The sequence below is a fragment of the Physeter macrocephalus genome, chromosome 8 (genome assembly GCF_002837175.3).
Source record: "Physeter macrocephalus isolate SW-GA chromosome 8, ASM283717v5, whole genome shotgun sequence".
Classification (NCBI taxonomy): domain Eukaryota; kingdom Metazoa; phylum Chordata; class Mammalia; order Artiodactyla; family Physeteridae; genus Physeter; species Physeter macrocephalus.
Window position 1 is genome coordinate 81796372 of NC_041221.1, and position 20712 is coordinate 81817083.

The window sequence follows — 20712 nt, forward strand, 5'->3', positions numbered from 1 at the left end:
CGATACACTGGGCAGCTTCTTAAGAATGCAGATTCCCAGCCCCCTAAGTCAGTGCGTCTTGGTGTGATACTGTCTTTTAAATAAGCCCCTTCAGGTGAGCCTCACACAGGTGGCCTGTGGGTAACCCTTTTGAGAACTTCTGTATCAGAGAAGGATGTGTTATTTCTTTCCTGTTGTTTTATGGAGTTCTTTAACCTTTTTAGCCAAATTGTCGAGAACACGTGGTTCCCTTTTAATTGAGTCCAGTGCTGAAAGCATATGCAAGGTGGGAGGGAAGGTTTGTGGAGGGGGCGGGGAGGAGGGAGGGATCTATTGCTTTAGAGGACTCAAAATTCATTTCCAGTAGCTCCATGATGCTTTCTGAGTTGCTGTCAGTAAATCTTCAGGGTAAAGAAGTACTTGAAATAAAAGCACGGTATTTTAAGTAGATGAAAAATTATAGTCATGATCTCTGTCCTCTTCTCTCATGTGCAAGGAGGACGTTATGTTAAAATAAGTCCGTATGTGGTTTAAACAGCCTTGTTGCTGTGAGTATCTTCACCTAAACTAATTCTCTGTGTTCCGGGAGTGTATTTTTGGTGTATTTTGTTAATTAGCCATTGCTCACCTACCACAAAGAAGTCCATTTCCAAAGCCTATGAACCTATATTCAACAATAGTAACTGGTAGGTCCTGTCTGTGTGAAATCTTTCTAAATTGAAGTAAGAACAAAGAGATATACTATAAGGAACATTAATTACCATAGTAATTCATAGTTTTATATATATATATATATATGTATCTCCCATCTGAATGAAAAATCTTTGCACTTTGACTACATTCCACATCTTAAATAGTTTACCACACACACTTCACTGGATGTGGTCAGGCAAATTGGGGATGTTCTTTACCCCAAATATTCCCAGAACCTTTCCCTCAATTCCCATCAGTATAACACAATACAGCCTGTAATGGTAATAGTATTGATGTCTTCTCAATCCAGTCGGCTTCTGTTGTTGACTACGTGTTATAATAATGAACATCTCTTTGATGAGATAATAAAGGAGTCTTCCCTACACTTCCAGCAGAGCTGGTTACCAGCTGTGATTTGCTAAGACCTTCGTCTGTCTTTTGTTCTCACAAGCTAGTCTGTCTTTGGAAAAAGTGAAATACAGAGCTTCCTCACAGGTCTCTTAATTTAAATATGGTTTGTAAGGGAAAATAGTTTTTAGGTCAGTTCAGGATGAGACCATTTCCCCATTTGCTGGAGGCTGGGTCGGGGAAGGTATCTTTTTTTCACCTGAGATTGAAGCCAAGTTCTAACGGAGACTGGCTTTCAGGCTTGGGCTTGTCCATGCCTGATGGGCCAGAGGATAAAGTGACCACAGTAGCCAAGTCTTCCTCACTGTCCAAGCCTGTTCCTGCTTCTCCCCTGCAGCTGAAAGAGCCTTAGCAAGAAAGCTCTCCTCAGTGAGCCAACTGAGGAGGGGCAGACTGCTGACTGATGACAGCCATCATTGCTAGGTGCAGGGCGGCCTGGACCTCCTCTTTTATCACACTGCTGCTGATGTTGCCTGTAATGGGGTCTGGAGCCACACGATTCAAGTTTAGACATAAATGACCTAAAGGATGGCTTTGGCAGTATCTGTGGCCCTGCTGTCAAGGCAGCAAGTTGCACAGGGGTCAGTTTCGGTGGCTAATGGTGGTACGAAAGAGGGTCTGTTTTGGAGTAGGGATCAGTACGTCCCTGGGGCTCGGCTGCTCCATGGATCTAGCCCCACAGGAGAGTCCACCTGCCTATGAGAACTTGGCAGAAGGGCTCGGGTTCATAGGCCACTAGGGCTGGTGGACACGGAGCAGAAAGAGAGGAAGTGCTAGGAAGATGATCTGGATTCCTTGGCTGGTCAGCGAGAGGAGAGCCTGCTACTGCCAGGGAAGCCCTAGACCCAGACCGACAGGTGTCCGAAGGAAGCCAGTGCTACCTAATGTTTAAGTCTCAAACCAGGCTTTGTATCCACTCTCTGAATCAGGAATTCCTGACCCGAATGCACACTAGAACGTGGAGAGCCTGCAGAGGTGAGCAGGAGGGAAGGTGGTGTAGATAAGTGAACATCTCATGCTCGCACCCATTTTTCCAGGCTCCCTGTCTGCTTGTCTGGCTGCAATATGGGACCACCTGGTGGTGCCGCTCTGCTGTGTGTGGCTTATAGCCTGAAACAACGTGCCGCCCGGCCAAGCCATTGTGGTCTGCAGAGTGGGCTTTCATGTTTCAGGCTCCTCTTCGGGTTCCCTCTTGCTTTAATCCTCTCCCACCTCCTTGCCCTCAACCTGTACCTCCATCAAAATACACAGGAATCTGGCAACTCTGGGTTAGAACTGTCAGTTAGTGATTATGCTTTCAAATATTCACTGCAGGCGTTTGCATGTAAGCCATTTCTCTTTAATGACTGCTTAGAAGGTAATTTTTACTGCATTAAAAGGTATTTAAATTTAGCAAAAGGATGGACAGAAAATTTTCTTCACAAAGAGGCCAGATAAGATGTGCATGCCGTAAAGTCAGAGAAAGTTGATTTATCTGTGGAAGGTGGCCTGGTATGTACTCAGGATTGCCAGTCCTCCCCCTCGGGTCTGAGCCTGCCTGATTTCCACACACACTGGAAAAGACTGGAATTTCCCCTCTGGCTTCTTTAAGGACTTAGAGCCTGTCCTTTCCAAAGACGGGTGTCTCTTCCTTCCATGTCATGCTCCGTTTCCTTGTAGACCAACAGGAGTACCTCTGCTGGAGAGGAAGGAAAGCCTGATCTGTGGGCACGATTGTGACACAATTAATTCTTCTTAACTTCACATTATGAAGATTTCACAGTTTATTTAGTGCTTGCCTTCCGATTGGCAGCCAAGTTACATTAGGCCCACTGTGGATGGATCTGGGATTTGTGGGGTCCAACACTTACACAATCTGCCTCGAGGAAAAGAATATAAAATTACGAACCTTTAGAGCACCTCCCAGGGCTTTGGAAGAGGCCCATACACATTGAGAGGCCCTGAGGCTTAAACTTCATCTGCTTCCTGGTAAATCTGTTTATGAGTCCAGCCCTGATCATTCTTGGAATCAGAGCAGCTTTAGGAAATTTTGATCACGGGGTGGCGGGTGGAGGTGGGAGTGGAACCAGTGATCATCAATCAGTCAAATAAGTGCTAACTCTATAAGTTTTAGCTCTATGCAAGATTGAGACAAAAAACAATGAGTCTTATGAGCCACCACACTGGTTGAAATGTACTTTCAAGCATCTGCTCAAATTTAGGAGCTCTGCATTAAAGTAGAATTAAAATCTGTGCCTTTCAGATGGCTGCTGATACAGGGAATCTGCAGGTGCAGTTTGGATATAGTTATGATATGAATAGAAATGCAAATCCAATAAATACACATCTCAGAGCATATCATGGTGCTTACTGTATACCTAAAGCTCTGGGATTAATGATAGGGTTTATGAAATGATCTAAAATGAAATATGAAAGTGTGAGGTGGGTTATTTTTATGAGAGTAGAAATAATGGCAGTGGAAGTACTACAAGCAGCTCTTGATTATCTGTGAAAAGATTATAGGTTTTACCATTCTATGCAAGTCAGAGTAAATTAACAAAGTAGAGGAATGACTGAATGCATTTATAGGAAAATTAATGGCACAGTTACAATTGCTTAGAGAAATAGTGAGTTCTTTACTGGTGGTGACTTCGTACTTGTAAAATAGATAATTCATAATCTGTTTTTTCCTCTGTCAAACCACTCAGGCTTGTGTAGCCAATAGTAGATCTGAGCTTGGTGTGAATTGGGCTTGGACTCACTTTTTAAAATACCAATAACTGGTCCCACTCCCAGAGATTATGACTTGATTGGTCTGGGTACATCTGGGGCATCAGGATTTTTAAAGTTCCCTATGTGATACTTATGTGGAGCCAAGATGGAGAATCACTAAACTAGATGGAGAAGGTGTATTTGTTCCTTCTCTGGTTGTAGCATTCCTAAAACCAATTTCAGACATATTTTTTATTGTTTTTTTTCCCAAAATATATAAAAACCATTTTGCAATAAAAATGTCTTAAGATAACTAGTTGAAGTTTGGGAGACAGAATGAATCTCATTTACAAGTTTTAATGAAAACATTATTATCACTATTATTAATGAAAAACAAAGAGCTTTGGCAAACCAAATGTAAGTTAACAGTGATTCCAAGTCTTACTTTAAATTCTTTATTTATTTTTAAGTGTCATGTGTACAACATTGTATTGCAACTTCTGTTTTCACTACTGTGTGCTCACCATGGAAAGTTTAATTTCCATCCATCACTGTGCAGTTGACCCCCTTTACCCATTTTACCCTCCCCCATGTCCCTTTCCCCTTGGTGACCATTAATCTTTTCTCTGTATCTATGTTCGTTTTTGTTTGGTTTGGTTGTTTATTTTATTTTATTTTTTGGGGTTGTTTATTTTATTTTTTTATATTCCTCATATGAGTGAAAACATACGGCATTTGTCTTTTTCCATCTGACTTATTCCACTTAGCATAATACCCTCAAGGTCCATCCATATTGTTGCAAATGGCAAGATTTCATCTTTCTGTTATGGCTGAGTAGTATTACATTGTGCATATATACTACATTTTTATCCATTCATCCATTGATGAGCACTTAGGTTGTTTTCATTTTGCATAATACCCTCAAGGTCCATCCATATTGTTGCACATAGCAAGATTTCATCTTTTTTTTATGGCTCGGTGGTATTCCATTGTATTTATATGTGTGTATACATGTATATATCACATCTTATTTATCCATTTGTCCATTGATGAGCACTTAGGTTGTTTCCATATCTTGGCTATTGTAAATAATGCTACACTGAGTATAGGGGTGCATATGTCTTTTTGAATTAGTATCTTCATTTTCTTTGGATAAATACTCAGAAATGGAATAGCTGGATTATATGGTAATTCTGTTCTTAATTTTTTGAGGAATCTCTATACTGTCTTCCATAGTGGCTGCACCAGTGTATGAGTGTTCTCTTTTCTCATTATCCTCACCAACACTTGTTATTTCCTGTCTTTTTGAGAATAGCCATTCTAACTGGCGTGAGGTGATACATCATTGTGGTTTTGATTTGCATTTCCCTAATAATTAATGATATTGAACATCATTTTATGTGCCTACTGGCCATCTGTATGTCTTTGGAAAAATGTCTACTCAGATCCTCTGCCCATTTTTTAATCAGGGTGTTTGTTTTGTTGTTGTTGAGTTGTATGAGTTCTTTGTATATTTTGGATATTAAACCCCTATTGGATATATGATTTTCAAATATCTTCTCCCATTCGGTAGGTTGTCTTTTTGTTTTGCTGATGGTTTCCTTTGCTGTGCAGAAGTTTTTTAGTTTGATGTAGTCTCATTTGTTTATCTTTGCTTTTGTTTCCCTTGTCTCAGGAGACATATCCAGAAAGATACTGCTAAGACCAATGTTAAAAAGTGTACTGCATATGTTTTTTTCTAGGAATTCTATGATTTTAGGTCTTACATTCAAGTCTTTAATCCATTTTGAGTTGATTTTTGTATATGGAGTAAAATAGTGGCCTAGTTTCATTCTTTTGCATATGGCCATCCAGTTTTCCCAATACCATTTATTGAAGAGACTATCCTTTCTCCCATTGTATGTTCTTTGCTCCTTTGTCATAAATTATAATTGTCCATCTATATGTGGGTTTATTCTGGGCTCTCAACTCTGTTTCATTAATCTGTGTCTTTTTTATGCCAATATCATGTTGTTTTGATTACTATAGCTTTGTACAGTTATACATCATTTTATTGCACTTTGCTTTATTGTGTTTCACAAATACTGTATTTTTTACAAATTGAAGGTTTTTGGCAACCGTGTGTCGAGTAAGTCTATCAGCACCATTTTTCCAACAGCATTTGCTCACTTCATGTCTCTCTGTCACATTTTGGAAATTCTCTCAATATTTGAAACTTTTTCATTCTTATTATACTTGTTATGGTGACCTGCGTTCAGTAACCTTTGATGTTACTGTTTAATTTGGGGGTGGTCCATGAACCACACGTATATAAAGATGGTGAATTTAATAGATAAACGCTGAGTGTGTTCTGACTGCTCTACCGACCTGCCATTCCTGCCTCTCTCCCTCTTCTCAGGCCTCCCTGTTTCCCTGAGACACAACAATATTAAAATTAGGCCAGTTAATAACCCTACTGTGGCCTCTAAGTGTTCAAGTGAAAGGAAGAGTTGCATGTCTCTCACTTTAAATCAAAAGCTAGAAATGATTAAGCTTATTAAGGAAGGCATGTCAAAAGAGTAGATGGGCTGAAAGCTAGGCCTCTTGCACCAAACAGTTAACCAAGTTGCGAATGCAAAGGAAAAGTTCTTGAAGGAAATTAAAAGTGCTATTCCAGTGAACACATGCATGATAAAAAAGCGAAACAGCCTTATTGCTCTTATGGAGAAAGTTTTAGTGGTCTGGATAGAAGATCAAACCAACCACAACATTCCCTTAAACCAAAGCCTAATCTAGAGCAAGGCCCTAACACTCTTAAATTCTGTGAAGGTGGAGAGAGATGAGGAAGCTGTAGAAGAAAAAGCTGAAGCAAGCACAGGTTGGTTCATGAGCTTGAAAGAAAGAAGTTGTCTCCATAACATAAAAGTGCAAGGTGAAGCAGCAAGTGCTGATGGAGAAGTTGCAGCAAGTTATCCAGAAGATCTAGCCAGCTAAGATCATTAATGAAGGTGTATACACTAGACAACAGATTTTCAGTGCAGATGAAACAGACTTCTGTTAGAAGATGATGCCATCTAGGATTTTCATAGCTAGAGAGAAGTCAGTGCCTGGCTTCAAAGCTTCAAAGGACAGGCTGACTCTCTTGTTAGGGGCCAGTGCAGCTGGTGACCTGAAGTTGAAGCCAATGCTCATTTACCATTCTGAAAATCCTAGGGCCCTTAAGAATTATGCTAAATTATGCTAAATCTGCCTGTGCTCTATAAATGGAACAACGAAGGCTGGATGACAGCACATCTATTTACACCATGGTTTACTGAATATTTTAAGCCCACTATTGAGACCTATTGCTTAGAAAAGAAGATTCCTTTCAAAATAGTGCTGCTCATTGACAGTGCACCTGGTCACTCAAGAGATCTGGTGGAGATGCACAACGAGATTGTTATTTTCATGCCTGCGAAATACAACATCCATTCTGCAGCCCATAGAGCAAGGAGTAATTTTAACTTTCAAGTCCTGTTATGTAAGAATTATATTTCATAAGACTATAGTTGCCATAGATAGTGATTCCTCTGATGGATCTGAGAAGGGTAAGTTGCAAACTTTCTGGAAAGGATTCATCATTCTAGATGTCATTAAGAACATTTGTGATTCATGGAAAAATCTCAAAATATCAACATTAACAGGAGTTTGGAAGAAGTTTATTCCAACCCTCATGGATGACTTTGACGGGTTCAAGACTTCAGTGGAGGAAGTCATTGCCGATGTGGTGGAAATAGCAAGAGAACTAGAATTAGAAGTGGAGGCTGGAGGTGTGACTGACTTACTGTGATCTCATGATAAAACTTCAACAGGTGAGGAGCTGCTTCTTATGGACGAGCAAAGAAAGTGGTTTCTTGAGATGGGATCTACACCTTTTGAAGATGCCGTGAAGATTGTTGAAATGACAACAAACGATTTAGAATATTACATACATTTAGTTGATGAAGCAGCAGCACAGTTTGAGAGGATTGACTCCAGTTTTGAAAGAAGTTTTCTGCTGTGGGTAAAATGCTCTCAAACAGCATTGTATGCTACAGAGAAATTGTTGGCGAAAGGAAGAGTCAATCGATGTGGCAAACTTCTTGGTTGTTGTATTTTTTTAAATGGCCACAGCCATCCCAGCCTTCAGCAACCACCAGCCTGGTCAGTCAACAGCCATCAACATTGAGGCAAACCCTCCACCAGCAAAAAAGATTACGACTTGCTGAAGGCTTGGGTGACAGTTAGCACTTTTTAGCAATGAAGTGTTTTTAATTAAGGTATATACATTATTTTTTCAGAACTAATGCTATTGCACACTTAAAAGACTGCAGTATAATGTAAACATAAGTTTTTTTTGCGGTACGCGGGCCTCTCACTGCTGTGGCCTCCCCCGCCGCGGAGCACAGGCTCCGGACGCGCAGGCCCAGTGGCCATGGCCCACAGGCCCAGCCGCTCCGCGGCATGTGGGATCTTCCCGGACCGGGGCACGAACCCGTGTCCCCTGCATCGGCAGGCAGACTCTCAACCACTGCGCCACCAGGGAAGCCCGTAAACGTAACTTTTATATGCACTGAGAAACCAAAAAAAATTGTGTGACTTATTTTATTGCAATAGCTGCTATTTTGCCATGGTCTGGAACAAAAGCCGCAATATCTCCAAGGCATGCCTGTTGTATAATTTGAAATCAGGGAGTGAGTGTGATACCTTCAGCTTTGTTCTTTTACTCAGGATTGCTTTGGTTGTTTGGGTTCTGTATAAAGTTTAGGATTGTGGTTCTGTATAAATTTTAGGATTTTTTGGTCCTATTTTGTGAAAAATATTGTTGGGATTTTGATAGGGATCGCATTGAATCTGTAGATTGCTTTAGGTAATATGGACATTTTAACAATGTTAAACCATAAGACATTGTTGAAAGAAATTGAAGGCACAAAGAAATGGAAAGATATTCTGTGCTAATGGATTCCAGTCTAATTTTTAGACACACATACACACACACACACACACACACTGGAATTAAAATTTTGGAACTGAGAAGTTACATGGTTTTTATAAAGTTTTTATTTTTATTGAAGTACAGTAGATTACAATGTTGTATTAGTTTCTGGTGTACAGCAAAGTGAATATATATATTCAATATATATATTCTTTTTTCATACTCTTTGTCATTATAGGTTATTACAAGATATTGAATATAGTTCTCTGTGCTATACAGTAGGACCTTGTTGTTTATCTATTTTATATACAGTAGTTTGTATCTGCTAATCCCAAACTCCTAATGTATCCCTCTTAACTAGTATGAGCCTGCAAAGCAGCTAGGGATGCTCGTGTCAGGGGGTCATTGCACTCTCTTCCTGGGAGGATGCCCACAGCAAAGCCAGATCACATGGAGCACTTCCTCAGCCCATCATGTGTTTTTGATAAGCCTTTCAAGCAAACCCAAATCCTTGTTCCAGCTGGCCTGAGCACCCTCTTTCCTGACCATGTTGCATTGCCAAGTTCTCCTTCTTTGTGCTGCCCTTTCCTGAGCTCCACGCAGACCATTCTCCTCTATTACTGTATCTCCTCAGCAAAGGTACAATGCAGTTGATTGTGCCTTTTCACTTTTTTGATTCGCTCACATTGCTTAATTGCTACTTGACTGCAGTACAGTTTCATCCATTTCAGGGCCAGGCAGGTAACCGAAAGGGGGACTGGAGGGCTGATACCAGGTGAAAAAGGGGCAGCCACTGCTCAGCTCCCCCTGGTTTTTGCCCTGACAGAATACAGACTAGGGCCGTCAGATCTGTTTTCTTTCTTTCTTTTCTTTTTTAAAGAAAAACCAGAAATCTGGATATTTATGTGAAATCTCCTATTTTTAAATGTTGGAAGTAAATTCATACTCTTTAAAAAATACTGTCCAGCCAAGCAGAATACTTCTGTGGACCACAGTTGGCTGTGAGCCACCAGTATGTGACCTCAAATTTACTGTAATCATTTACAGCTGGAGTTGTAGGTTGATCCAGATAAGAGTTTCTGAGACATACCTCAATGCTAGCAATGGACTCCTGAATGTCCTCAGTCTTCCCTCCCCAAAACTATTTCCTATTCCTTTGGCCGGGCTATTTTATAGGAAGTCCATCTCTTCTTGTCCACTGTGGATTGACTACTTTTGCTTTCCAGGGTAATCTTATGTCAAAGATCTGAAGGATGCCTCATTGTCACCCCTTCACCATGGAAGGGATTTTGGGGACTGTCTTTCTTATTTTACAGATTTTGAAACAAGTGTGAGACCCAGAGTGCTGGAGGGCCTGGCCCAGGTTCTCACAGTGCCTGAGAATGAGGCTCAGATCTGTCCACTACCAAACTGCTTCTTTCTTTGCCCTGATATTGCCTCTAATCCCACATTTATTTCAAAAAGCACAAGATCTTGGGAAACTTGAGTTACACAATTTTGTTACTAACTCTTGATCCTGTCTTCGTCTGCAGCGTACCCATTTCTTTCCATCTTCTTTCCACCTCTGTGTCCACCTGGCATTCACCTGACAGTTAACAGCAGCACGGTGACTCCAGAGAGATGAACCCGAGTGAAACTGGTCATCTGTGGGTAGATTCTTACTTAGCTAGCAGCATTGAGGGGTCTGTGATTTCTTTCACAGGATCGCAGAAACTAGGGTCTTAGTACAATGATATAACCTGGTCAGAGGAAGCATTTTTCTCTGTATTGAGAATTGGATTAAATTTGTAGTAATATACTGAGTACCATGAATTACGTTAATGTCACATATGTACCCCGCTGTCTGTTTTTTTCTGGATTTGTGAGAGCACTCAGCTCTGTTTAAATAGTCTAGCTATTTAGTGAGTAAACTTGTAAGAAAGTCACAGAATATGGGCTTTTTTCCAGTGGTGTTTCTCTAACTGGCATCTGTAGCCTGTGGCTTCACAGGTGCTAGGAAGACCTGAAGACACAACTTAATAACATGTAATTAGCCTGTTTTATCTTGTGAATACATCATAATTGTGGGTAGTTTTTGCAGAGGGCCTCTCAGAGTTGCACCCACATCTTGCAGGCCCCTGTCCTATGCTTCTCTGTTGGGCATTTGTGTATGCAGTTATCAACTTATTATCAACATGACAAAAGCAACAACAATAAAGTTACTCAATTCTATAGGGTGTACTATATACCAAGCACCGTTCTAAACTTTACATATGTTAACTAATATGTGAAGTAGTTACTATTATTTGTATAATGAGTATAATGTACTCATTATACTAATAATAGTATTATATATTTAATATATAATAATACTATTGTATATAATTAATAGTATTATTCATATAATGAGTATATTAGTAAATGAGTATAATAATATTACTGTTATTATACTTATTTTCCAGTTGAGGAAATGAAGATACAGAGAGTTAAGTAAGTCACCTAAGGTCACGTAGGTAGTAGGTGGCAGATTTGAATCATATCATCTGGCTAATGAAAAGAGAACTGACAGGATCTATTACCAATCCCAACCTCTGCCTTACATAGATAAGGCAGAGCTGGAACTTCATTCTCTGGGTTTCTACAGTGCTGCCATTTTGTTTGGAAAAGGACATGAACGTTTCTGGTGGGTGGTCTGGTGGTTTTAAAAATGTGTCCACAAATTCTTTCATACTCCATCCTTCAAGAGGTGAAGCTTAATTTCTCTTTATTTTTGTGTGGGCAGAACTTAGTAACTTGCTTCTAACAAATAAAATTAAGCAGAAGTGGTCATGTGTGACTTTGGAGCCTAGGTCATCAGAAGGCATAGTGGCCTCTGTCTTGGTCAGTCTCTCTCTTGGATCACTTGTTCTGGGGGAAACAAGCTTCCATATCATGAGGAGAGGCCCATGAGACCAGCTAGAAACTAGAAAGTAGGCCTCCTGCCAAGATCCTGATGCATGAACTTAGAAGTGAACCCTCCAGCCCCACTTGAGCCTTTGGATGACTGCAGCCCTGGTGGACATCTGGCTTGCAACCTTGTGAGACACCCTGAGCCAGAGCCACCCAGCTGAGCCACTTCCAAAATCTCATCCTAAAGAAACTGTGCAATAATAAATGTTTGTTATTTTCAGCCCGTAAATTTCAGGGTGATCTGTTGTGCAGCGATAGATAGCTACTACAGGTGGTATCATGGTTGCCAGTAAAGCTTGGTGAAATTATTCAAAATCAAATTGCGCTTAGGGAGCATATTTTCATATTGGAAAGAGAAACATGTCTGGGCTGTTCCTATAGGACAGAAAACCCTGCACTTATTCCCCCCAAAATTTTTGAAATGGAGAGAATATATCTAAAATTAACATGTAGCTTAAATCTACCTTATTCTTCTCCCTTCACCTGTAGTGCTCTGAATTGAATAGACTTATTTTTCTACTGTTAGAGAGCTGAGAGCAGTTTGATTTGAACACGACTGTTGCTTAGCGATAGGAAGGAACTTAATGGCTCTACTCTCTTCTGCAAACAGGGAGAGGAGGCTCCCTTTGTAGCTATTGTCTGTCTGTAATGCTGAATTTAAAATTGTAATTATCATTTTAAGATGAAATTGAAGCTGGCCTATGTGACACATTACACTCACCCTAGCATCTCAGCTACCCAGCGGGTTGGAGCGTCCCAGTTTGAGTCCCCTTTGCAGAGAAGCTGGTCTCCTGGAACTATGGGGCATTTAGAAGACTAAGACAAAGCTCTAAAGAAGCTAGTGAATTCGTCATTGGTAGGTGGTTTGTATTCTCTAAACACTGACTTTGTGATTCTGGGACTGAAACTTGGCTCTTGAGATGCTGTGACTAGAAACTGGGCCAATGATATTAGGGAAGGGCTTTGGTGGCATGGGGATTCCAAAGAAATTTTGGGGAGTAAGAGGGGGTGGAAAGTCTAGCTGCCACTGACCTTACTACCCAGCTCTGTTGGAAAGGCTCCTAGAAACATCAGCTGCTTTGGATTTTTTAAACAAAAGGTCTAAATCCGATTGTTCATCAGAGAGGTTGGTATCGAGATTCAGAAATCTCTGCCTGAATTAAAAGCATTATTCTTTCCCACTCTTTGGATTAAATGATGAACAAGTTTATTTGATTTTGCTTAATCTTCAATTAGTTATGTAGGTCTTTCCGTGTACACACTATGCCATACCAGGTATTGTGGAAAGATAAAAATAAAATACGAGGCATTTGCCTCTACTCTCTAAGAACTGACAGTCTCATTGAGGAGATTAGATGAACAGGCATAAAGTAAATTTCAAATGATCAAGATGTAAACTCTAAGATACTGATAATAATCAGTATAATTATTGGTTATTAAATTCTGGACTTGAAAACCCAGAGAAAATGTCACATTAGCGGAATAATAAGCCTTCAGTACATGACCCTGAAAGAAAAAGTTAATATAGTTTCAAAGTATTTCATGCATTCACTCTTACAATTAGTCAGTTTTCTGAACATAGGTTTGTGGAGCTTTTTTGTTTTTGACTTTGGGACAGCCTTTTCCTCTGGATCTGCACATTATTCCTATGGTCGCACACTTCGTGGTGTGTGTTATAGTCTTAGCAGTTTGGCTGGTTTTACATTAAGTGGAGGCAGTGTCTGTCGTACTGGAGTAAATTAACATTACCAAGATTTCGACACGTGCATCAGAAGGAGAAGTGATGAAAGTCTTAAAGTATATTTCAGTGTCTTACAAAATCAGAAGCTATAAACCTACAGAAAACCCGAAATAGACTTGATGAAATAGAGATAAATAACAGTATCCTGATAAGTTTTTGCGTGCATGTCTTTTTTTTTTTTAAATAAGTGTAACAAATAGTCATGGAGGGGCAAACAGCTCCTTTTTTAGATATTACAGGAAGTCCCCTACATAGGAACCTTCAAGTTGCGAACTTTCAAAGATGCAAACGTGCATTCGCATGTCCAGTCACATAAGTTAGTTCACATGTCTGGTGTACATTGTCATGTGCGTGCATCCTCTGTAAGTGGTTGTGCTTTTGTGTACTTTACAGTACTGTATAGAGTACAGTAGTACAGTGTCTTTATTTCAAGCCCAGGATGTCCGGAAGTAAGCGTAAAAGCAGCGGTGATGTAGCTGGTACTACTAAGAAGCGCCAGGAATTGGAGGCCCAGAGAAAGGACGAAGAGAGACAAGAGGAAGTAGTAACTGAAGAACCGAAGAGATTCATGACGTAGGAAATGGCAAGGGGATTTTCTTTATTTGAGAAAGTACTGTTAGTTTTTGAGCCACAGGACCCGAATGTAGAATGTATATGAACCTACAGCAGCCATTCAGCATGCAATCCAGTGCTACCACGTCATCTGTGATGAGAAAAAAAGAGCTACTACCCAGACATCACTGGATCGTTTTTTCAAGAGGGTAGATAGAATTGAACCCAGCAAGGAACCGGAACCTGTACATCAACGTCAGGCGTGAGTGAAATTGCAGCTTGCCCTCCGTCCCCTATTGCTGACGATCCTTCAGCTCTACCATCTCCCTCCTCCTCGCCCTCCTCCAGTCAGTAACTCTTCTTGCCTGTTCACTCGATGCCAGCCCCTGTGTGCCAGCTGCTGTCCTGTACTACTGTACTTTCCAAGGTACTGTACTGTAAGATTAAAAATGTTGTCTTTATTTTTTGTTTGTTTTTTATGTATTATTTGTGTGAAAAGTATTATAAACATATTACAGTACAGTACTATCTAGCCGATTGTGTTAGTTGGGTGCGTAGGCTAACTTTGTTGGACTTACAAACAAATTGGACTTATGAATGCACTCTCGGAATGGAATTCGTTCGTATGTAGGGGACTTACTGTATTGGATCACCAGCTGTAAAGACTCTGAGGCTCGATGTTTAGTCATGTGTCTCATTCAAATGGCAACAATGCAGATGTTACCTGCCTATAGTCCTCCTCCACTTTATAGACTTTTCTTTGGGCTTGTTTCTAATTTTCAAGATCCTGTACACCATTCAGAATTAATTCAAAACAGAGCATCTTAGTCAGGATAAAGCTTCATCTGGCAAATACGCTACCAGAGTCAGTTCTCTTGATTCCTGTGGGTTGTGTGGAAAACAAGCCACAGTCCCCTGTAGCGGCAGGCACGGAAGCTAACAGTCTTAGCAAAGGCTAGAGTTTCCTGCCTCCACCTGGCTTACCTTGCTCACTGCAGTGTTAAAGATTTGTAAGTGATGTTCTCATTCCTTTTTTTCTGTCCTAGCAGTATGGGTTTATGAAGACCTAATCCTACACCTCACATTTGTATACTGCCTTACAATTTCAAAGTCCTTTTATAAGTAACAGCATGTGTGTCCATCACAACCAGGCTGGGAAGTGGAGAGGTAGATATCATCTTCCTCTTCTAATATATAAAGAAACAGGCTCAGCGAGGTGAGGTGACTTACGGGCGGTTAGAAATTGCAGGCATAGGCCCTGAGTCCAGGTCTCTGGACTCCTGGTCCAGTGCTCATTCTATTAAACCAGGTTACTTTTGTAAAGTGGTATTTCAGAGCCATACCTCTGAAATGTCAAGGGACAGTTGAACAATTAGTTGGTATCCAATTAATTAATTCTTTAATGATTTTAATTATTAACCATCTTCAAATATGAATCTCAGTTTCCTTCCCTCTCAGATTCAGTCACTTCCTATACATAAGGAAGTTTTAAAGATTGCCTTTTATTCCTGGTTTCCTTGGTGTGTTTCATAGTTTGTATTTAATTCCCCAGCAGGGCTCAGGGACTACCACCAAAGCATCCTTGAGGTTGGTTCTTGGATACTGATTGACACACACAAAGACATTTTTTAGGGATTTGAACATATTTGTTTGTTCTCCTAAACATTTCTTCAGATAAATATCATGGCAAATAGAAGAAAACCCTGAACTCACCAACCAAATTTTACTTATTTACTTTATCATTTTAAAATCCACCCACCATGCCCATGCATTTCCTTGAAATACATTCTGCCATTCAACTACCTTCAATGATGACTTAGAGATAGAAGCCTTTTATTTTCAAGGATTGGCTGCCCTGTCATTTTCAAATTTTTTTTTATTTTTATTTTTTTTATTTTCTGTACGCGGGCCTCTCACTGTTGTGGCTTCTCCCGTTGCGGAGCACAGGCTCCGGATGCGCAGGCTCAGCGGCCATGGCCCATGGGCCCAGCCGCTCGCGGGCCTCTCACTGCTGTGGCCTTTCCCGTTGTGGAGCACAGGCTCCGGGCGCGCAGGCTCAGCGGCCATGGCCCATGGGCCCACCCGCTCCGCGGCATGTGGGATCTTCCCGGACCGGGGCACGAACCCGTGTCCCCTGCATCGGCAGGCGGACTCTCAACCACTGCGCCACCAGGGAAGCCCTCATTTTCAAATTTTTAAACAGCCTTACTGAGATATATTTTATATACCATACAACTCACCCATTTAAAGCATACAGTTTGATGGCTTTTAGTATTGCCCTGCCATCTTTAGTGGAATTCCAATCTGGGTTTTGAGAATACTCAGGCTGTTTCCTGTGGAAAACAATTCAGTTGGGATCTGTGGTGCACTCAGAGTGTCTGGTCTCACTTGGAGCTGTCAGGTGGGTGGAGGATGCAGTTAAGAAGCCCTTTTGCCCTCTTGGTGGGAGTTAACAGGCCTGAGGATTCAAGCTTCTGTTTTTATCACGTTGAGGGTGGGAAGAAAGGCTGAGTGTCCACTCCCGAGAACAGTGCTTACTGGAGAAGTGGCCTCTGATTGCTGGTGTCTGGTGATCTGGCTGTGGGAAAAGAAGTTATTCAGGGAACAGGGGCCATGCCGGCCTTAGAGAGAATGGGGTAGTGGTGAGAGCAGTTATGACTGATTCTCCAAGGAGTCAGGATTGAAAGTGGTTGAGAGAGTGGATTTTGGTGTCACATAAACCTGTATTTGAGTTCTGCCACTTGTCTAAGCTGTGTGATCTAGGGCAGACTCTCTAAGTCTGATTTTTCTCATCTTTGAGAAAAGTGAGAGTAATGACTGTACCTCCCTCATAGAGTTGTCATGAGGATTAGAGGAGATGATCTATGTGCAGTTCTTAGCATTTGGAACCAGCTAAGTGCTCAATGAATATTTCCCGCTGTTATTATTGACTGTTTCCTCCACAAGATGCATAAGCTTTTTGAGAACAGGGATTGTTGTGTTTACCATTAGATCTCCAGCCCCTGTCATCATAACAAGCCAGAGCTGAATTCAAATGAATGCATTCTCCTGTCATCCATTTATTCTCTTTGTCTCTTCTGGGCTCACTTATGTGCATGCATGTGTGAGCATGCATACATACACATGCACACATACATGTATACCATGCCCCCTACTGACTACTTTTATAGGGACAAGAATTAGTAAAATAACCGCAACAGAGTATTAATTGTGTCATCCCATAGTCATCTGATGAAAGGAGTGTAGTTTCTGGGCACAATCAAGAGACGTAGAAATAACTTTGTTACATGAATCTGTGCTATATAATGGTATCCACTACAGCTGACTCTTATGTATTATGACAGGTAACTGGGGAAAGAAGAGGTGAGCAGCTCACCAGTATGTTTTTGTAGTAGTAATAGTAGTAGATGCTTTAGGATTTGCACTGGACTGTTCCAGAAGGGGGAGGAGTCTGAGAAATATCAGTGTAGACATTTTTGATGGACTATATATAGTACCTGGTGAAAAAGAGAAGCCATGCAGATGGTTAAATTGCACGTCCAAGGCCTGAAAGACTGAGTTAACAGTATAATGATCTCAGTTCACAATTAGCTAAGCGTTAGGTGTCAGTAAGAAATCTAAGTGGGGAGAACCAAAGAGAAGGGACTAATGCACTTCCCAGATGAGCTTGTCCAGCCCCTCTCACCCCTAGAGAGATGTCCCCTGAGCTTATTTATTTATTTATGCCTCATGTCATTTAGGAAAGGGCTTGAGGCAAATCCCTGGCTGCACTGCGAGTCAGAAGGCATTTGCCTGGCCTCCATTCTGGGTAGAGTCCAAGGGAAATTGAGTTTCGGTCCATAGGGAACTGGTATCTTAATAATGAAAATTACACTTGCAACCTTCTAGCCTGAAAGAGTCACACATCCCAGCAAACAAATCTTGCGCAACCAAAGGCGAGGTCATCTGACATGGTGTTTGCTTTCATGCACTGGCTGTACTTCTCAGTGGCTTGAGGGGCTGGTGCCCTGATTGCCTGTTGTGTAACCAGCAAGTTCTGGGTTAAGTCACTTACTCTTTTGGGCATCAGTTTCCTCATCACTAAAAAAGGAATAATCGCGTCTAATTTGCTGGAACTTTGAGAATTAACTTACTTTTTTCCAGCACAGTGATAATTAGAAGGAAAGGGTCTACATGAAGACAAATTTGTAGTGTAGGTTGCGGGATGGCAAATGAATTAACCCCGTTTCCTGGTGCTTCATGCTTATTGACACAATCCTACCGTTTGGTTGTCCTGTGCCAGAAAGAGATGGTTCTGTCGGATAGAGAGAATTCTGAGATTGGAAAGGCAGGAAGTCTGGGATCAAGGAGAATATCTCCAATATGACTGAATAGCTTTATTTCACCTACTGTGGTAAGTTCTGGTATTTTCTTAGGTAAGGGTTCCTTGAGACTTCCCTGACACTGCCGCAGCCATGCTAGTCTATCACAGGTCCAGCTGCTGGAACTGACATTCCCGTGGATGATTTTCATAGGTACTGTCTTGGACCATATCCGGGGTTGCACTTAGCCATACTGGTGCTATGATCTTGTATGTGCTCCAGAATAGTTTCCATTGTCGTTCAGTTCGGTTTATGATTTTTTTCAGTCCTGATTAATTTTTATGCATAATGATTATAATACTTTATTCATTTATGTTGAAGTACTGGAAACACTGGATTTTTCTGTAGTTAGAAGGATCTTGAGATGCAATACTAAATCTATGGAACGAAGAGGTATTTTTGTTCAAATTCAAATAAAGATTATAAGTACTAAACTCAGCCTTTGGACAATTATTGTTAATAATTTGAAGCTGTCGCTAAAATCCTCGATACTCTTTTTGTCAATGTATGAAATGGTTTAACATATCTAAAAAAGAAAAGGATATCCAAATTCAGGTTATTCATTTTCTGTTCAGGTATAGGTGGGTAGGTTTTTTGGTGATATATGACTCCCTTCCCAGTACAAAGCTATCAGATTCAGAAATAGGGTGACTTTATACTACAGATGAAGAAATTGAATTATTAACTCAAAATCTTCTCCGAAAGAAAATCCCAGACCTAGATGGGTTCACAGGTGATTTCTACCAAACATTTAAAGAGTAGATAATGTCAGTGCTTCACAAAATCTTCCAGGAAATGGAGGAGGAAACACTTGCCAACTCATTTTATGAGGCCAGTATTACCATGATACCAAAACAAGACAAAGACATAAGAAGAAAAGAAAACTACAGGGAAATAGTGTTTATGAACATAAAATACAAAAATTCTCAATAAAATATTAGCAAACCAAATCTAGCAACTTATGAAAAGTATTAAACACCATGAACAAATATATTTTATCTCAGGAATGCGAACTTGGTTTAACATCAGAAAATCAATTACTATAATACATCATATAAATATAATAAAGGATAAAAATAATATGATTATCTTTACAGGAACAGAGAAAACATTTAATATGATCCAACCAAGAAAGTAGGACTAGAAGGGCAATTCCTTGGTCTGATAAAAGGTATCTATGGAAAATGGACAGCTCACATCTTACTTAATAGTGAAAGACTGAATGCTTTCCTCCTAATATCAAGAACAATATGAAGGCTATCTGGCCACTGCTATTCAACATTGTACTGGAGTATTTTTCCAGAGGGAAAAAAATAATAATATAAAGGCATCCTGACTGGAATAAAGGAAGGAGGTAAAACTGTCATTATTCACAGATGACATGATCCTATATGTTGAAAACCATAAGGGATCCTCAAAGAAAACCTACCAGAACTGATAAACAAGTTCAGTAAGGTTGCAGAATATAAGATCAATATATAAAAGTCAATTGTATGTTATATACTAACAATGAACTGAAATGAAATTAAGAAAACAGTTCTATTCACAAAGCATCAAAAGGAATTTAAATACTTAGGAATAAATTTAACAGAAGAAGTGAAATGCTTGTATCCTAGAACGTACAGAACATTGCTGAGAGAAATTAATGGAGAGATGTACCAAGCCCATTGCTTAGAAGATTCAGTTTTCCCAAAACTAATGTGTATATTCAACACACTTCCTATCAAAATACCAATGGGTTTGTTTCCAGAAATTGACAAGCTGGTCCTAAAAAAACACATAGCTTTAAATGTGTATTTCTTTTTGCTTTCATTTTTGTTTTGTTCTGGTAGAGTACCAACATTTTTATGGAAATGCAAAGGGCTCAGAATAGCCAAGACAAATTTTGAAAAATATGAACTAAGTTGGAGGACTTCTACTTCCTGATTTCAAAACTTAACAGAAGGGGCTTCCCTGGTGGCGCAGTGGTTGCGCGTCCGCCTGCCGATGCAGGGGAACCGGGTTCGCGCCCTGGTCTGGGAGGATCCCACATGCCGCGGAGCGGCTGGGCCCGTGAGCCATGGCCGCTGGGCCTGCGCGTCCGGAGCTTTGCTCCGCAACGGGAGAGGCCACAACAGAGGGAGGCCCGCATACCACAAAAAAAAAAAAAAAAAAAAAAAAAAAAAAAAAACTTGACAGAAGACTACAGTTTGCAAGATAATAGGGTACTGGCATAAGGATAGTCATATAATTCAGTGAAACAGAAGTAGGAGTCTGGAAATAAATCCTTAAATTTATGGTCCATTGATTTTTTTTAATGAAGGTACCAAAGCAATTCAAGAGGGGAAAGGATAGTCTTTTTGAACAAACGGTGCTGGAGCAATGGCTGGCTGCAAGCAAAAAGATTAACTTAATCCTAAATGTCAGGGCTAAAATTATGAACTTCA

The 20712-nt window shown here is 40.4% G+C and overlaps 1 protein-coding gene across 3 annotated transcripts in view; it reads left to right on the top strand.

The window, feature by feature from the left end:
* The window catches only part of RASGRF2 (Ras protein specific guanine nucleotide releasing factor 2), a 242945-nt gene that overhangs the window by 142743 nt on the left and 79490 nt on the right, over nt 1-20712 (top strand). The gene's annotated exons all lie outside the window — the stretch shown is intronic.